Here is a 20127-nt window from a genome sequence, read left to right as displayed (position 1 = left end):
TCCGAGCTGGTTAGGGGTGAATATGTGTAAAGTATGTATGATGCATTACTACGATATTCAGAAAGAAGTCAAATTTATGTTCATCAATAGAATACGAAGGCTTACTATTGCAGAAATAAAAATTATACACAATGAGTTGAAAACATTACAAGCAACTCAAAACAAAAAAAAATTTGATGTTAACTGTCAATAAGGAGAATTTTTCATTAAGCATTTTATTAAGTTTAATATGTTCCTTTAGTGAAACAGCAGAGCAAACATACACACCATTTACACGGGGACCCCATAACTGTATTTCGCAAAAGATTACCCCAATACCATTTTTTGTTGGTTATTGTAAACACTTCAAAATCGATTCTGGAAATCCCCTTCTAGTTCCCAGTTTTACAATTCAGCTATCTATTTTCGCTCCCTTGCGAATTCAACCGGTTTTAAAAAGTGCTGGGCTGTCAGGTTTTGTCTTGTTTTTAAAAATTTTCAGCTGTTATGGACGGAATGGTTTTTCGTACGGTGAAGGAAAAGTGGAAATATTATACTGCAGCTGTTTACACCTAGGCTAATTAAAAACAAATGGCGATTGTCCTGACTAACACAGAAACTATAACCGTTGTTTTCCGGGTGCCAAATTTAACTGGACTAGCAAATCCGCTTGAGACCGTAACATGTAAACACGAAAGCGAAAAACGGTTACCGCAATTCGGTTTTCTTATTTCAGAACATGTTTCGCATGTACAAGTAGTGATACAATTCAAAAAAGATGCTCTAGACCTGAACTGTTAGCGGTAAGCGAAGGGTATTGTATTGTATTGTATTTTTATTGATCTAGGCAATCATAGTATTGTACAGCTGTACATATGATATTGGATAGGTCAAGAGAATTATTTACAAGTAATTTTTACAAATTGATTTTTACATTATTTTGTAGCAAGGAAATTATCTATCTTAAACAAACAGTTAAAACAAATCATAGGATTGTAAGGTTGTACGTACGATATTGGACAGGTCAAGGGAACATATTTGCAGGTAATATTTAATAAATTGTTTTTACATTATTTTGCAATGAGTAAGTTATATATCTTTAACAAAACAGTAAATACAAATGTTGTATGGTAAAATACAAACAACCAATATAAATATAATAGTAAAGTAGGCCGGTGTATTTCATAGACATGCACAGTATATAATAATCCAGTATATTTCATAGACATGCACAGTGTATAATTTTCAGACCTAATTGAACATTTATCATATTGTTTACATTTTTAACCCCTTTCAAAAAAATGATCAACTGCATAAAAGCAATGGTCCAAGAGATATTTTTTTAACTTATGTGTGAAGGCTCTTGGGTTCTTTGTTGCTTTGATTTCATTGGGTAAATTATTATACATTTGTATCCCAACATTTAAAACACTTTTTTGGTAGCAGGTAGTTCTGGACTGAATCATATGTAGGTCAGATTGCTGCCTTGTTGCATAGTTATGAATATCTCCATTGAATTTTAGTGTGCAGTCATTTTTTAACATGTATGACTTGACAAATGAGACGATATTATAAATGTAAGCAGAGGGCAGTGTCATAATGCCATTTGTTTTGAAATGTTGTCTGCATGATTCGTTATGTCTTAGATTACATATTATGCGTATTGCCTTTTTTTGCATTTTGAAAATATATCTATCTCCAGGTGAGTTCCCCCAAAATATGATACCATACTGTAATGTAGAATGGAAGTAAGCATAATATACATGTATGAGAACAGATTTTGTGACTGATTTTTTGAGTATCCTTAAAATGTAACACACAGTTGAGAGCTTTGTTTGCAATTCCTCTTATACCTTTATTTGCTAACTTCTTAAGGAGTATGGTATGGTCAATTACATCAAAGGCTTTGGATAAATCTAAAAAGATACCAGTAGTGATTTCCTTATTATCCAGTGCTTGTAAGGTTTTGTTGAGATACTCATAAATAGCTGTGGTAGTTGTCTTTTGCTTTCTAAAACCATGCTGGTGTTTTGTCAATAAGGATGGTTTATTAGTAAAGTCTTCCAATCTGGTGTGAAATAAGTTTTCAAACATTTTTGAGAATGAGCTGAGTTGTGCTATGGGCCTGTAATTGGCTACATCATTTTTAGAGCCCTTTTTGTGAAGTGGGGTAATTTTAGAAGTCTTTAGTAGGTCAGGGAAAACTCCATTTGTAAAGGATGCATTTATTATGTGGGATAGGGGTTCTACAATGGATCCTCCACATTTCTTTACAATTAAATCAGGAATGTTGTCACTACCACTGGAGTACTTATTCTTTAGTCCTTTTATAGCTGTAAGTACTTCAGTATTGGAGACTTTGTGAAGAAACATTGATGCCTGTACTGGTATGGTTTCTATTAGTGTTTGGTGTTGACTATTTGGTCTGTAGAAGTTGTTCTTTATCAGGTTTTCTGCTATTTTGCTAAAATAGTCATTAAAACTATTTACTATTTTTTGGGGATCTGATGTGACTTCATTATTTAGGTTTAGTTTTAATGTTTTGTTTATAACATGCTGCATAGTGTTTGTTTCATTTTTTACAAGTGTCCACAAGCCTTTCCTTTTATTGTTAGATTCCTTTATAAATTTATCATTGTATAATTTTTTTGCTTGTTGGATAACTTTCCTGTAGATTGCAACATAGGTCTTACAATATGACCTAAACTGATCATCGACGTCATGGTGTTTCATGTGATTTTTTAAGTCACGCTTTTTTTGGCTGGAAATCCTTATCCCTTTTGTTACCCATGAGTTTGTGTGTTTGTTTCCGATTTTCCTGGATTTCAGTGGAAATGCAGTATTGAAGTGGTGGAGAAATGTTTCATGGAAGGAATTAAATATGTAGTTTACATCATTTTCTTACAGACCTCTGCCCAGTTTTCAGCCCTTAACAGATAGTTAAAAAGCCTTATATTATCATCATTAAATTGCCTTTGCATTTTAGTTATTGTGGGATATTGTCCTATGTAATTTAAATTCGTTGTTAGTATTTGGACTTCACGGTCACTGTAACCTGTGCTGATGACTTCAATTGAGTGGTGTAGTTTGTATGCATTTATGAAAATCTGATCTAGAGCTGTTTTTGAATTTTTTGTGATCCTGGTTGGTGTGTTCACAGTTGGGGATAGGTTAAATGAATTTGTAATATTCAACAATTCATCTTTGTTTTTTCCAGGTGTGAGGAAGTCAATATTAAAGTCTCCACTTATTAATAGGTTTTTGTTTAGTGAGTAAATTTTTGGGAGTAGTTCTTCAAGGGAGTGTTCGAAGGTTTGGATGTTCCCATCAGGGGCTCTATATACATTCAGTATCAATAGGTTATAGTCTGTTAAGATAATTAAGGAGAATTCAAAGTCTGTTTCTATTTGCATATTATTGTACTTTGTGAGGCTTTTGTGTCTTAAATATTTTTGACATAGATTGCTGTACCACCCCCCTTACTTTTGTTCCGACAAGAATAACCAGCTAGAGTAAACTCGCCAAGTGGCGTTTTTTAAATTTTGTCTTCTGTTAACCAGCGTTCAGTAATACAGAGAACATCTAAGTGTGGCTTTGTTTTTAGGAAGAGATCTATTTTAGTAACTTATTAAACATTGACTGCACATTATGGTGTAATATTTTAAAGGATAATAGTGACTGTTGTCCAAAGGAATGATTTTTGACACCACTCACTGGGTTTTCTTGCAGTTTTAGTTCATGAAAATTTTACTCTGCACCTGTTTTCCTTTGGTTTGCTGCTAGCAGGGAGTTACTGGTGTTCTTGCCCATGAAAAATCCTGGCTGTAGGCTGGAGGTCTGCGTTTTCGTGTTGAAGATCTTGTCACAGTTTCCAGTGGTACTGATATAGAGTGTGGCTGCACATTTTTTGCTGTTTCCACTTGGATGTCGTGGGCTCACTGATTTGTGGCACTTGAGATATTTGCATAGGATGCTGGTGGTGACTTAGTGCTGACTGTGGATACCTTCTTCTTTCCTAAAACTGTTTCTGGTGTTTTCCTTGATGACCCTGACTGCATATTCACTTTTGTTGTTGTTACAGATGGCTCTTCAGCTCCTGGTGATGCCGTTGATTCAGCTGCAGTATTGCTCATTCTTCTGAGATTGTCCCCCAAATTAGCTTCATTGGACCACAAATATGTTTGATGTCCTGGTGTAACACGGTTTATGGCACTTCTTGTTACCAGTGGACTTTTGATGGCATTCAGCTAATTAACACACAACTTCTTTATCCCATTTTTATGTAAGTGAAGCCCATGCCTGGTGAAGTCTTTCCGTTGGAGGAAGCTATTTACATCTACAACTCTGATGTGTTCACTGTAAGATGCCTTCTGCATCAAGTAACTGTTCATTTTGGTAGATTTTGCATCAGCATCAGCAAAAGTTGAGTTAACTGGAAGATTTGTGAATATGATGTTGGACGGTTTGTTTTGTATGGAGAGTACAATGTTCAAAGACTGTAATTATGTTGTTAGCTTTGTCCTACCAAACTGCACATGTGAAGATTTTCAAATATACAATTACCCATGCAAGCATTTCTGTGGAATCTTCATTTTGCATCCAGAGTGGGATTTTGATAAAATACCAGAAAGCTGAAGGAATAGCACTTAAATCTGTCCCGGTGAGATGTACGGGGTTGGCTTCAGAAGTGGTTCTGCAGTAATTTCACATGAAGACAGTAACAATGAGGATACATTTGAGGAAGCGAATATTGAGCACCACATTGAAACCTGAACCATTTATTTGCAGCAATTTGAAGTGAGGGAGTTGTTAAACAGGTTTATAATCTCACATACAACTGCAGCAACAGTTAAACATGACAAAATGTACTCGAATCACTCAGCAACTGTGTTCAAGATTTTCAGTTAGTGAACCCTGAAGTTTGTGGTCTCCCCACAGCTCTGACATTAAATTCCCACAAATAATATTAACTAAGATGCCGTTAATTTTACAGGGCCTGGCATTAAGACCCCTCATTGTAATGTTCATATACTTGTGCTTTCATGGGTAATTAACTACTAAGGAGGTCATAGCATTCCATTTGAAGGGTCAAACAATAAGAGCCATCTAAAATACAAATAAGGGAGGTCTTTATGCTATGTTCTGTTAGTAAACCTTTCTCACACATGTTAATTTTTAAGTAGCAGTAGAGGAAAATATTTTTCTGTGGTAAGTCAATAAGGTAGTTGTATTGACCCTGATTTGCATTTCCTTTACCCAGCTGACGATGTATACTTCTCAGAACAATGAATTATTGGATTGCCGAGAAACTGTGTTCACGAATTACAATCAAGTTGCAAACATTTATGTGCTACTAGAAATGGCAATTTGATAAACATATGAAAAACTATATGGATGATTTTTCTTCAGCAATACTATCAATCTTCCAAGCTATCTCTGGAATAGAACGGTCTTGATTCAACCTGCTGTGAATTTTCCCATGGATTGGCTGCCCAGAGGTCATTATAACAGAACCTAACAAATAAATTAAGAACATTAACACAAAGTAATTGAGTTATGCTACATTAAGATAACTGATACACAAAACTGAATACTCTTCTTTCTGCTCGCCAGCTGCAATGCCGAGAACTTATTTAGAAACGAATCTAATAAACATTACTGGCATTCCATTAACAGTATTTGCTTCTGTGTGGTATCTGCAGTAACTCTGCAAAGTGATTAAGAACATTAGAACCAAGGCGGTAGCTATCCAATATGTAGGTAACTTATACACATTAAGCTTTCAAAGCTTCATTTGGTCCCCAATGACATTGCTGACCAGATTTCGTATCAAGGAAGCACTGTATTCTTCTGACAGCGTGATATTGGGCAATCTCACATGTCCATTAACAGGGCAGTCTTACCTTTTTCTTTGTTTCACGTGAATCACTAGAAATGTATTGAAGCAAGTGAGAGCTAGTACATTCTTACTTGCAAAAAGAAATACAAAATCTTTCCAGCGTCAGTCGTATGACATCTCAGTACGACTTGTCTAATTCCTCAGAAAATCTATTTTATCTACTGAACAATGGAAAATCCAGTATGGACTGTAACAATATTAAGAAAATCATAGTTGCTACTCGCCCTATAGTGAAGATGCTGAGTCGCGGAAAGGCACAACAGAAAGACTGTCGGAACGTTAGCTTTTGGCCAACAAGGCCCTATTCAAAAGTGGACAAAATACATACACACAAAAATGATCCACAGATGGAGCGACAGCTCCAACTGCCAGAGACTGTGGTCGTGCACCCGTGGTGTCTATTTTTGACAAAGAACCCTGTTGGCCAAAAGCTAACTTCCCAACAGTTTTTTGTTGGACCTTTCTGCAACTGAGCATCTCCACTATATGGAGATTAGCAACTATCCTTTTTATGATATTATTTTATCTACTGCTACTTTGAAATTCAAATGTGCAACAAAGTTTAAAATCAGAGCCCAACGTAAAGACCTCGTAGCATTCCATCTCAAGGATCAGAAATGGCGGAGGTTATTTGTATTTTACATAGACTTAGAGTTATCTAAAATACAAATAAACTTTCATTTCTTACCCTTCAAATGGAAATTTATGATGTGTTTTAAGCCAGATCCTGTATGGGTTTTGGCATCTTTCTTCTCTATTGTTGGAACTTGATGGCGCTGCTAACAGGAGACCGCCAACTTGAGGGTTTGCTAATTGCAAATCTTGCACCAAGTTTCTGAGTGATTCAAGAACTTTTTGTAATGTTTCACTATTGCTGCAGCTGCTGATTGTAAATCTGTTTACACAACTCTCTTGCTGCAAAGGAATATTCGGGGTTTCAACGAGACCATCTATATTTGTGGCTTCGACAGCCTCCTCAACCTCGACAGCCTCCTCAGCTGCTTCAACAGCCTCCTCAACTGCTTCATCACTGCTACTGCCTTCATATCGAATTACTGAACAGCCACTTCTGAAGCCTACCCCATACATTCCATCAAGACAGAATATGGGGCTATTCTTATAGGTTTCTGGCATTTTATCAAAACTCCACTCTGGATAAAAAATTAAGGTTGCACAGAAATGCTTGTATGGGTATTTATATCACTGAAAATCTTCACATGTGGAATCTGGGATATCTAAGTTAACAAAATAATTACAGTTTTTGGACAATGCACTCTCCACACAAAATGAACCACCTGATCTCCTACTCAGTGATCTTACAGTTAACACAACTTTTACTGAGGCATGTCACTGCATGACCTGTTTCACAGACTTGTTTGTTTTTTGTTTCTTTATGCCAAAACAGTGGAACATCTTTGTGATACAATTTGATGGCAGAATTCCTGCAGCAGACAGGACTTTCTAATTAGGCTTGGATGAAACTGGTTTACTCTAACCTTAGTAGCCCGTGTTAAAGTCTTGTCTGTATTATGTTGTTGTTGTTGTTGTGGTCTTCAGTCCTGAGACTGGTTTGATGCAGCTCTCCATGCTACTCTATCCTGTGCAAGCTTCTTCATCTCCCAGTACCTACTGCAACCTACATCCTTCTGAATCTGCTTAGTGTATTGATCTCTTGGTCTCCCTCTACGACTTTTACCCTCCACGCTGCCCTCCAATGCTAAATTTGTGATCCCTTGATGCCTCAAAACATGTCCTACCAACCGATCCCTTCTTCTAGTCAAGTTGTGCCACAAACTTCTCTTCTCCCCAATCCTATTCAATACCTCCTCATTAGTTACGTGATCTACCCACCTTATCTTCAGCATTCTTCTGTAGCACCACATTTCGAAAGCTTCTATTCTCTTCTTGTCCAAACTGGTTATCGTCCATGTTTCACTTCCATACATGGCTACACTCCATACAAATACTTTCAGAAACGACTTCCTGACACTTAGATCTATACTCGATGTTAACAAATTTCTCTTCTTCAGAAACGATTTCCGTGCCATTGCCAGTCTACATTTTATATCCTCTCTACTTCGACCATCATCAGTTATTTTACTCCCTAAATAGCAAAACTCCTTTACTACTTTAAGTGTCTCATTTCCTAATCTAATCCCCTCAGCATCACCCGATTTAATTTGACTACATTCCATTATCCTCGTTTTGCTTTTGTTGATGTTCATCTTATATCCTCCTTTCAAGACACTGTCCATTCCGTTCAACTGCTCTTCCAAGTGCTTTGCTGTCTCTGACAGAATTACAATGTCATCGGCGAACCTCAAAGTTTTTACTTCTTCTCCATGAATTTTAATACCTACTCCGAATTTTTCTTTTGTTTCCTTTACTGCTTGCTCAATATACAGATTGAATAACATCGGGGAGAGGCTACAACCCTGTCTCACTCCCTTCCCAACCACTGCTTCCCTTTCATGCCCCTCGACTCTTATAACTGCCATCTGGTTTCTGTACAAATTGTAAATAGCTTTTCGCTCCCTGTATTTTACCCCTGCCACCTTCAGAATTTGAAAGAGAGTATTCCAGTTAACGTTGTCAAAAGCTTTCTCTAAGTCTACAAATGCTAGAAACATAGGTTTGCCTTTAATTAATCTTTCTTCTAAGATAAGTCGTAAGGTTAGTATTGCCTCACGTGTTCCAAAATTTCTACGGAATCCAAACTGATCTTCCCCGAGGTCTGCTTCTACCAGTTTTTCCATTCGTCTATAAAGAATTCGCGTTAGTATTTTGCAGCTGTGACTTATTAAACTGATAGTTCGGTAATTTTCACATCTGTCAACACCTGCTTTCTTTGGTATTGGAATTATTATATTCTTCTTGAAGTCTGTGGGTATTTCGCCTGTCTCATACATCTTACTCACCAGATGGTAGAGTTTTGTCATGACTGGCTCTCCCAAGGCCATCAGTAGTTCTAATGGAATGTTGTCTACTCCCGGGGCCTTGTTTCGACTCAGGTCTTTCAGTGCTCTGTCAAACTCTTCACGCAGTATCTTATCTCCCATTTCATCTTCATCTACATCCTCTTCCATTTCCATACTATTGTCCTCAAGTACATCGCCCTTATATAAACCCTCTATATACTCCTTCCACCTTTCTGCCTTCCCTTCTTTGCTTAGAACTGGGTTGCCATCTGAGCTCTTGATATTCATACAAGTGGTTCTCTTCTCTCCAAAGGTCTCTTTAATTTTCCTGTAGGCAGTATCTATCTTACCCCTAGTGAGACAAGCCTCTACATCCTTACATTTGTCCTCTAGCCATCCCTGCTTAGCCATTTTGCACTTTCTGTCGATCTCATTTTTGAGACGTTTGTATTCCCTTTTGCCTGCTTCATTTATTACATTTTTATATTTTCTCCTTTCGTCAATTAAATTCAATATTTCTTCTGTTACCCAAGGATTTCTATTAACCCTTGTCTTTTTACCTACTTGATCCTCTGCTGCCTTCACTACTTCATCCCTCAAAGCTACCCATTCTTCTTCTACTGTATTTCTTTCCCCCATTCCTGTCAATTGTTCCCTTATGCTCTCCCTGAAACTCTGTACAACCTCTGGTTCTTTCAGTTTATCCAGGTCCCATCTCCTTAAATTCCCACCTTTTTGCAGTTTCTTCAGTTTCAATCTGCAGTTCATAACCAATAGATTGTGGTCAGAATCCACATCTGCCCCTGGAAATGTCTTACAATTTAAAACCTGGTTCCTAAATTTCTGTCTTACCATTATATAATCTATCTGATACCTATTAGTATCTCCAGGATTCTTCCAGGTACACAACCTTCTTTTATGATTCTTGAACCAAGTGTTAGCTATGATTAAGTTATGCTCTGTGCAAAATTCTACAAGGCGGCTTCCTCTTTCATTTCTTCCCCCCAATCCATATTCACCTACTATGTTTCCTTCTCTCCCTTTTCCTACTGACGAATTCCAGTCACCCATGACTATTAAATTTTCGTCTCCCTTCACTAGCTGAATAATTTCTTTTATCTCGTCATACATTTCATCAATTTCTTCATCATCTGCAGAAGTAGTTGGCATATAAACTTGTACTACTGTAGTAGGCATGGGCTTTGTGTCTATCTTGGCCACAATAATGCGTTCACTATGCTGTTTGTAGTAGCTAACCCGCACTCCTATTTTTTTATTCATTATTAAACCTACTCCTGCATTACCCCTATTTGATTTTGTATTTATAACCCTGTAATCACCTGACCAAAAGTCTTGTTCCTCCTGCCACCGAACTTCACTAATTCCCACTATATCTAACTTTAACCTATCCATTTCCCTTTTTAAATTTTCTAACCGACCTGCCCGATTAAGGGATCTGACATTCCACGCTCCGATCCATAGAATGCCAGTTTTCTTTCTCCTGATAACGACGTCCTCTTGACTAGTCCCCGCCTGGAGATCCGAATGGGGAACTATTTTACCTCCGGAATATTTTACCCAAGAGGACGCCATCATCATTTAATCATACAGTAAAGCTACATGTCCTCGGGAAAAATTACGGCTGTAGTTTCCCCTTGCTTTCAGCCGTTCGCGGTACCAGCACAGCAAGGCCGTTTTGGTTAATGTTACAAGGCCAGATCAGTCAATCATCCAGACTGTTGCCCCTGCAACTACTGAAAAGGCTGCCGCCCCTCTTCAGGAACCACATGTTTGTCTGGCCTCTCAACAGATACCCCTCCGTTGTGGTTGCACCTACGGTACGGCCATCTGTATCGCTGAGGCACGCAAGCCTCCCCACCAACGGCAAGGTCCATGGTTCATGGGGGAAGCTGTATTATGTACTAGGAAAAAATGTATTATAGTCTTGTTCATAGCTTCAACCCCATTTGTAGTGACAGTGGTTACAGATCTGCCCTTGTCTTCAAACACTTCCACCCATCTTTCACATACCAATAGCCCTTGTTGTTTAAAGTATGGCCATGCATGCTAGTTTCTCTAAAAAACTTCATGCATTCACAACTCTCCTATACGATCTCTAAACCCTCCCTCTGTTGACGATTCAGCAGTTTCTTGCCATATATCTAGAAATGTCATAAAGACTATATTTTTTTCCAACCATCTTCCCCATGCCTGTTTCCAATGGACTATGAGAAATCAGTAACCCAGTAGAGGGGATTCCAATCCCTGGTTCCAGTCCTTGAAGGTGTCTAACACTTGATGGATGGAACTTTCATTGTGAACCGAAATGAAAAAAAAAGACAACCAAACAGTCCACATTACACTTCACAGCTATAAAAAATAAAGGAATATCATATGTTGTTTTGTATGTAGCGTCTAACAATTATCCCCATACTTCAAAAGATCTCTTTGCCAACAACTCTGATAGCAAAAATGTAATGGTTTTACTTCTCCATTGGCACCCATACAATGTCTATAATGAATCATGTGATTGCTTGATTCCTTATTCCACTCATCAACCTAATTCTGCAGTCTAGTCGCATCAAACAATACTTTATTTATACCGTACAAAGTCTGATATATGTGACTGTAAATTGCTTTCTCAGTGCAGTAAAATGTAATATTCATTTGACCCAGTATGTGTGTCCCAGCGAAATTTATCAACAAATATATCTAGAGCTAACATAATGACTGAGGGATGTCTCTCCATTGAGTATGAATTTTTTTATTTCATTTACATATGAAGGATGTATGTACCAACTTGCTTCAACATGTTTGGTACCATGTGTGTGTGTGCTTGCTTGGGAAACAGTTAAGTAGTAATGCAAGTATCCATTTGGTGGGATTGGCAATGCTAAATCCTTGTGTAGCCTTGCAAGAACCCGTAGGACAAAACAAATTTATCAATTATTTAATTAAGAGCATTAAAAACAAGTAATTTTTAAACATACTGTCAACTGGTCATTAAAATGTTCTTCAAGCAGAACCCAGACTGGATACTCACTTTTGCCTTCGTATCCCTGTGTTTATTTACTAACTGCTTAACTTCATGTTTAGAGTAGCTGGGCAATTGCTTTTCTTTGTATCCAAGATTCTCAATCTCTTCTGAAGATACACATGTTCTTCCTAAAAGGATAAAGAACTACTATAAAATCTATTTAGTACACTTTCCATGTAACAAACTTGTTTTCTGGAAAGTAAGTATATCTTAATACAGCACAGTATTACCAAGTGCTGAGGCACACCAATTTCTTTACTTTTATAATATTTTGGCCGCAAAACACCATGCCTAGAGCACACACTCTTAACGGCAAAGGCAGAACCGAAAAAGGGGATGGGGAAATGTCCCTGCATGTGTCTAAAGAAATACTTTGTTTTACCTGGCACAGTTAATAAAATATTTCTCAGTGGCAAAAACACGAATATTGTTATCATTAATTATTTAACATCTGTTATTGTTAATTAATTTAATTCAGTACGAGAGAAAATTTCATTCAGGTCATAGGTGTTGTCGAATAATAAAGTTCTGAATTGATGGAAGCAGATTGTTGATATATTTGACATAGTGTTGGAGCAAAATTTACTGGACATCACACCTATCACATCTAGCAAAGAAATTGATACCATACTGATTTCCAACAAGTGAAGTGGCTGTGGTTCCAATAAATGTGGAATCAATATTCTTTGCAAACAAAGGAGATGTGAAGAATATTTATGTAGAAAAATCTAATTATTGTAAATGTGGATTTACAAAAGGTAAACTTAACTGGGAAACAATTATGCTAAACATGCCCTGTCAATAGGTTCATAAGCTGACTACTGTTTTACACATCAGCACCACAACTGTAGAAACCATTTCTTTCAAACTGAACATAATGGTATAGCTTCATTAAAATTGCTTGTATATTGCCATCTGTCACTTGTTGCTGCCGCTGTATTATAGGCAACAAACAGAGCGGGTCACTGAGCAAGTGCTGCTCAATTTAATGTTCATGTTAAAAAAAAAATAGGTTCTACTCAGTAGGGCTAGAGCACAGGTTGGGATTACGAAAGGGTGGGAGACGTATACATGTAACTCTGTGCAGTGTTGGAAGTGGCCATCGCGAGATGACAGGACTACGAGATGCTCTGCTGACAAGTGATTTTGGGGTGACCAGCGGCATAAATGTGGCAGATATGACATTTTGAAGCATTGAATTGAAAGTCACTTGATAACCTATCAGGAGAAAGAAAACTGGTGTTTTATGGGTTGGAGCGTGGACTGTCAGATCCCTTAATCGGACAGGTAGGTTAGAAAATTTAAAAAGGGAAATGGATAGGTTACAGTTAGATACAGTGGTAATTAGTGAAGTTCGGTGCCAGAAGGAACAAGACTTCTGGTCAGGTAAATACAAAATCAAATGAGGGTATTGCAGGAGTAGGTTTAATAATGAATAAAAAAACAGGAATGCGGGTAAGCTACTACGAACAGCATAGGGAACGCATTATTGTGGCCAAGATACTTATGAAGCCCACGCATACCGAAGTAGTACAAGTTTACATGCCAACTAGCTCTGCAGATAACAAAGAAACTGATGCAATGTATGATGAGATAAAATAAATATATTCAGGTAGTGAAGGGAGACGAAAATTTAATAGTCATGAGTGACTGGAATTCGAGGGTAGGAAAAGGGAGAGAAGGAAAGGTAGTAGGTGAATATGGATTCGAGATAAGGAATGAAAGAGGAAGCCGCCTGGTAGAATTTTGCACAGAGCATAACTTAATCATAGCTAACACTTGGTTCAAGAATCATAAAATAAGGTTGTATACATGGAAGAAGCCTGGAGATACTGGCAGGTTTCAGATAGATTATATAATGGTAAGACAAAGATTCAGGAACCAGGTGTTAAATTGTAAGACATTTCCAGGAGCAGATGTGGACTCTGACCACAATCTATTGGTTATGAACTGCAGATTAAAACTAAAGAAACTCCAAAAAGGTGGGAATTTAAGGAGATGGGACCTGGATATACTGACAGAACCAGAGGCTGTAGAGAGTTTCAAGGAGAGCATTAGAGAACTACTGACAAGAATGGGGGAAAGAATACAGTATAAGAAGAATGGGTAGTTTTTAGAGATGAAATAGTGAAGGCAGCAGAGGATCAAAAAGGTAAAAAGACAGGGCTAATAGGAGTCCTTGGATAACAGAAGAGATACTGAATTTAATTGATGAACGGAGAAAATACAAAAATGCAGTAAATGAAGCAGGCAAAAAGAAATACATATGTCTCAAAAATGAGATCGACAGGATGTGCAAAATGGCTAAGCAGGGATGGCTAGAGGACAAATGTAAGGATGTAGAGGTGTATATCACTAGGGGTAAGATAGATGCTGCCTACCGGAAAATTAAAGAGACCTTTGGAGAACAGAGATCTACTTGCATGAATATCAAGAGCTCAGATGGAAACCCAGTTCTAAGCAAAGAAGGGAAACCAGAAAGGTGGAAGGAGTATATAGAGGGACTATACAAGGGCGATGTTCTTGAGGCCAATGTAATGAAATGGAGGAGGATGTAGATGAAGATGAAATGGGAGATACGATACTGCGTGAAGAGTTTGACAGAGCACTGAAAGACCTTAGTCGAAACAAGGCCCCCGGAGTAGACAACATACCATTAGAACTACTGACAGCCTTGGGAGATCCAGTCCTGACAAAACTCTATTATCTGGTGAGCAAGATGTATGAGACAGGCGAAATACCCTCAGACTTCAAGAAGAATATAATAATTCCTATCCGAAAGAAAGCAGGTGTTGACAGATGTGAAAATTACTGAACTGTCAGTTTAATAAGCCACAGCTGCAAAATACTAACACAGATTCTTTACAGACGAATGCAAAAACTGGTAGCTGCTGACCTTGGGGAAGAACAGTTCTGTAGAAATGTTGGAACACGTGAGGCAATACTGCCCCATGACTTATCTTAGAAGGAAGATTAAGGAAAGGCAAACCTACATTTCTAGCATTTGTAGACTTAGAGAAAGCTTTTGACAATGTTGACTGGAATACTGTCTGTCAAATTCTGAAGGTGCCAAGGGTAAAATACAGGGAGCGAAAGGCTATTTACAATTTGTACAGAAACCAGATGGCAGTTATAAGAGTCGAGGGACATGAAAGGGAAGCAGTGGTTAAGAAGGGAGTAAGACAGGGTTGTAGCCTATTCCCGATGTTATTCAACCTGTATATTGAGCAAGCAGTAAAGGAAACAAAAGAAAAATTCAGAGTAGGAATTAAAATCCACAGAGAAGAAATTAAAACTTTGAGGTTCGCGGATGACATTGTAATTCTGTCAGAGACAGCAAAGGACCTGAAAGAGCAGCTGAACGGAATGGACAGTGTCTTGAAAGGAGAATATAAGATGAACATCAACAAAAGCAAAACGAGGATAATGGAATGTAGTCGAATTAAATCGGGGGATACTGAGGGTATTAAACAAGGAAATGAGATGCTTAAAGTAGTAGAGGAGTTTTGCCATTTGGGGAGCAAAATAACTGATGGTGGTCGAAGTAAAGAGGATATAAAATGCAGACTGGCAATGGCAAGGAAAGCGTTTCTGAAGAAGAGAATTTTGTTAACATCGAGTATAGATTTAAGTGTCAGGAAGTAGTTTCTGAAAGTATTTGTATGGAGTGTAGCCATGTATGGAAGTGAAACATGGACGATAACCTGTTTGGACAAAAAGAGAATAGAAGCTTTCGAAATGTGGTGCTACAGAAGAATACTGAAGATTAGATGTGTTGATCACATAACTAATGGGGAGGTATTGAATAGAATTGGGGAGAAGAGAAATTTGTGGCACAACTTGACTAGATGAAGGGATTGGTTGGTAGGACATATTCTGAGGCATCAAGGGATCACCAATTTAGTATTGGAGGGCAGTGTTGAGTGTAAAAATTGAAGAGGGAGACCAAGAGATGAATACACTAAGCATATTGAGAAGGATGTAGGTTGCAGTAAGTACTGGGAGATGCAGAAGCTTGCACTGGATAGAGTACTGTGGAGAGCTGCATCAAACCAGTCTCTGGACTGAAGACCACAATAACAACTACTACCTAACCAGAACCTCATAACATGCAATATATCCTAGAAAATGGCTGTCAGCATTCTACAGAAGAACTGTTGATCGTGCTCACTTTGTTCATAACAGTTAATACGTTTAATGCCATGTGCCTGCAGGCACTCGAGGCAGAGCCTCACCCCAACTAGCTGAAGCTACCCCCTATGAATGAACTCAAGACAGAGAAATTTCTGTTCCAGTGCTAAAATCAAGCTAATTTCTTCCTTTCATTAATTATGGCACCTGAAACTATCCTCACACCGGCTATACGAACGGCCGAGTTACCGACTGATGAGGAGTGCTGGTTTGCATTCGGCTACAGGTAATCAGTGACAAGCCGATTCCGTATGAAAAAAGAATGATAGGAAGAAGAAATATAAGAAAATAAAAAGTAAATACAGTGTTGAAAATGACACAGCAAAATGTTAGAAATAAAATTGCATACAAACCTATTAAGTGAATAAAAATGATTGATAAGATTTTGATATCAAAAATACCGAAGAACCTGACAAGACTCAAATCCTCAACTTACATTGCATCAGGAATGTTTTTATCCATTACACTGTGTCACCACTTTACATTACACTTATATTTAAGATTATTTGGTCCCAACGATTATGTGCTGCCTTCAACCAGATCAGCCTTTCACAATATCTTACGATGCTAAAGCTAGGTCTAGCATCGTAAGATATTGTGTAAGGCTAGGTAGCTAGGTCTACTGCCATACGATATTGTGTACGGACGATCTGATTGAAGGCAGCAAATGATCGCACGGCGTTCAAACGTGTCAGGATAGAAGGTCAGACAAAAAATAGAAGTGGATCGATCAGCTGGTGTGGTAGTTTGGAAATGGGGAATAGAGATAGTTTGGGTGTGCCACACTGAGCACTCTGGAGGAAACCAGCTCTGACAGGTGAACTGTCAACCAACAAATAATTTTAATCTTATCAAAATTACTTAATCATATTTTTTCACTTAATGGGTTTGTATGCAGTTTTATTTCTAACACTTTGCTGTGTCATTTTCAACATTGTATTTACTTTTTTTCCTTACATTTCTTCTTCCTATCATTCTTTCTTCATTTGGAATCGGCTCGTCACCGATAACCTGTAACCAAATGCAAACCAGAACTCATCATCAGTTGGTAACTCGGCAGTTCGTATAGCCTGTGTGAGGATAGTTTCAGGTGCCATAATTAATGAAAGGAAGAAAATAGCTTGATTTTAGCACTGGAACAAAAAATTTTCTGTCTCGAGTTCATTCATAGAGGGTAGCTTCAGCTAGTTTCCTGTCACACGCTAAGTGTCGGATGTTTCGCTGTTGAGCCGAGCCAGCCGACAGCATTAGGTGTGAGGCTCTGCATTAAACGTATTAACTGTTGTGAACAAAATGAGCATGATCAACAGTTCTTCTGTAGAATGCTGACAGTCATTTTCTAGGATATATTGCATGTCATGAGGTTCTGGTTAGGTTATCAAATGACATCCAATTCAGGGCTACAAAATGTCATATCTGCCACAGTTATGCCACTGGTCACCCCAAAATCAGTTGTCGGCAGAGCGTCTCGTAGTCCTGTCATCTCACGATGGCCACTTCTGACACTGCACGGAGTTATATGTATACGTCTCTCACCCTTTCGTAATCCCAACTTGTGCTCTAGCTCTACCGAGTAGAACCTATTTTTTAACATGAAAATTAAATTGAGCAGCGCTTGCTGAGTGACCCACTCTGTTTGTTGCCTATAATACAGCAGCAGCAACACTGCAGCAACAAGTGACAGATGGCAATGTACAAGCAATTTTAATGAAGCTGTACCACTATGTTCAGGTTGAAAGAAATGGTTTCTACGGTTTTTGATAACTGGGGTGCTGATGTGTAAAACAGCAGTCAGCTTATGAACCTATTGACAGGGCATGTTTAGCATAATTGTCTTTGCAGTTAAGTTTACTTTTTGTAAATCCACATTTAAGGTAATTAGATTTTTCTACATAAATATTCTTCACATCTCCTTTGTTTGCAAAGAATATTGATTCCACATTTATTGGAACCACAATCAGCCATTTCACTTGTTGGAAAGCAGTGTGGTATCAATTTCTTTGCTAGATGTGATAGGTGTGATGTCCAGTAAATTTTGCTCCAACACTATGTCAAATATATCAACAATCTGCTTCCATCAATTCAGAACTTTATTATTCGACAACACCTATGAACTGAATGGAAATTTCTCTTGTACTGAATTAAATTAATTAACAATAACAGATGTTAAATAATTAACGATAACAATATTTGTGTTTTTGCCTGTGAGAAATATTTTATTGACTGTGCCAGGTAAAACAAAGTATTTCTTTAGACAAATGCAGGGACATTTCCCCATCCCCTTTTTCGGTTCTGCCTTTGCCGTTTAGAGGGTGTGCTCTAGGCATGGTGTTTTGGGGCCAAAATATTATAAAAGTAAAGAGATTGGTGTGCCAGAGCACTTGGTAATGCCGTGCTGTATTAAGATATACTTACTTTCCAAAAAACAAGTTTGCTACATGGAAAGTGTACTAAATAAAATTTATAGTAATTCTTTATCCTTTTAGGAAGAACATGGGAATCCTCAGAAGAGATTGCGAATCTTGGATACAAAGAAAAGCAATTGCCCAGCTACTCTAAACATGAAGTTAAGCAGTTAGTAAATAAACTCAGGGATACCAAGGCAAAAGTGAGTAACCAGTCTGGGTTCTGCTTGGAGAAAATTTTACTGGGTAGTTGACAGTATGCTTAAAAAATTACTTGTTTTTAATGCTCTTATGTAAATAATTGATAAATTTGTTTTGTCCTACAGGTTCTTGCAAGGCTGCACAAGGATTTAGCATTGCCAAGGCCACCAAATAGTTACTTGCATTACTACTTAACTGTTTCCCAAGCAAGCACACACACACATGGTACCAAGCATTTTGAAACAAGTTGGTACATACATCCTTCATATGTAAAAAAATAAAAAAATTCGTACTCAATGGAGAGACATCTCTCAGTCATTAAGTTGGCTCTAGATAGATTTGTTGATAAATTTTGCTGGGACACACATACTGGGTCGAATGAATATTTTACTGCATTGAGAAAGCAATTTACAGTCACATATATCAGACTTTGTACGGTACAAATAAGGTATTATTTGATGAGACTAGACTGCAGAATTAGGTTGATGAGTAGAATAAATAAATAAAAAAAAATTAAAAAAAACCAGCAAAAGTAAACTTCGTCGACAATTTGTGGGTATCTCTTTATCCCCCTTCTTGTAAAAACGCTTAACTTTAGCCATTCTTGAAATGTTCCAGTAACTTTATTTATGTTATCATAACCACTAGAATACTCTAAGGATTTTATGATGGATGCTACTTCTTAGGGATAAGTGAGGGTCATTTCCATTTTACTGAAGTTACTTGTTAGGGACTGGTCTCAGATATTCAGTTAAACTGTTTACTGAACCTGATGACATCGAGCTGTCAGTAACACAAAGTACCATAACTATTTAAGAAGTTTGCAACACTACATGCATTTGTTACCAATGTCTCATTTTCTTTACTTCGAATTGTTACTGGAATTTTCAAAACACAGAACCTGTATGTATCACAGCATCAACAACAAATTTAAATAACACACAGCTTTATCCCAGCAGGAAGTCAGACTGCTACTTACTTTACAGATCATAGCAGAAACTGCGATTTGCTTTCACTGTCATATGTAAGGTAAGCTGTAGCTTGTCTTTGTGACCACAATTAACTTAATATAGCTGTTACTGTAGTCTTTTTACATCTGATCATCTTGTCAGACAGCAGTGTATCCTATTTTATCATACCAGATACATTCGCAGTAGTATTATATATACATCTGAAAGCAGAAAAACAAGTGTTTTCTGGAGACAATTTCTTAATCAAAACTGTGTAGCACAATAAATACCTTATATCTCTCTCGTCATTTGAACCTCTGAATCAAATCTGCAGTGACTTTGCATTATGTGGTGCATATTATAGATGTACTATGATACCGGAAGGATGTAGAACAAATTTTTATGGACTCTCACAGTAAGAATTGTCACAAGAATGCTTTACGAACCATAAACGAAAGTAAGAAAAGCTTCATAGTGTTTTGCCGTAAATTTTTAGTACAATTTTCACAAACTGAACAGTAACAGCCATACAAGAAGAAAGTCGACA

General features: G+C 37.6%; 1 long non-coding RNA gene across 1 annotated transcript; it reads left to right on the top strand.

Moving 5' to 3' along the window:
• Nucleotides 1–453: 453 nt before the first annotated feature.
• Nucleotides 454–19137, top strand: LOC124720462. The gene is made up of 3 exons (XR_007006163.1): nucleotides 454–782; nucleotides 18511–18632; nucleotides 18756–19137. It is a non-coding gene; the product is annotated as an uncharacterized LOC124720462 (long non-coding RNA).
• The last annotated feature ends 990 nt before the right edge of the window (nucleotides 19138–20127 follow it).

Source organism: Schistocerca piceifrons, chromosome 11, assembly GCF_021461385.2.
Source record: "Schistocerca piceifrons isolate TAMUIC-IGC-003096 chromosome 11, iqSchPice1.1, whole genome shotgun sequence".
NCBI classification, from domain to species: domain Eukaryota; kingdom Metazoa; phylum Arthropoda; class Insecta; order Orthoptera; family Acrididae; genus Schistocerca; species Schistocerca piceifrons.
Note: the sequence above shows the minus strand (reverse complement) of the source record. Positions and strands in the feature narration are given on the sequence as shown.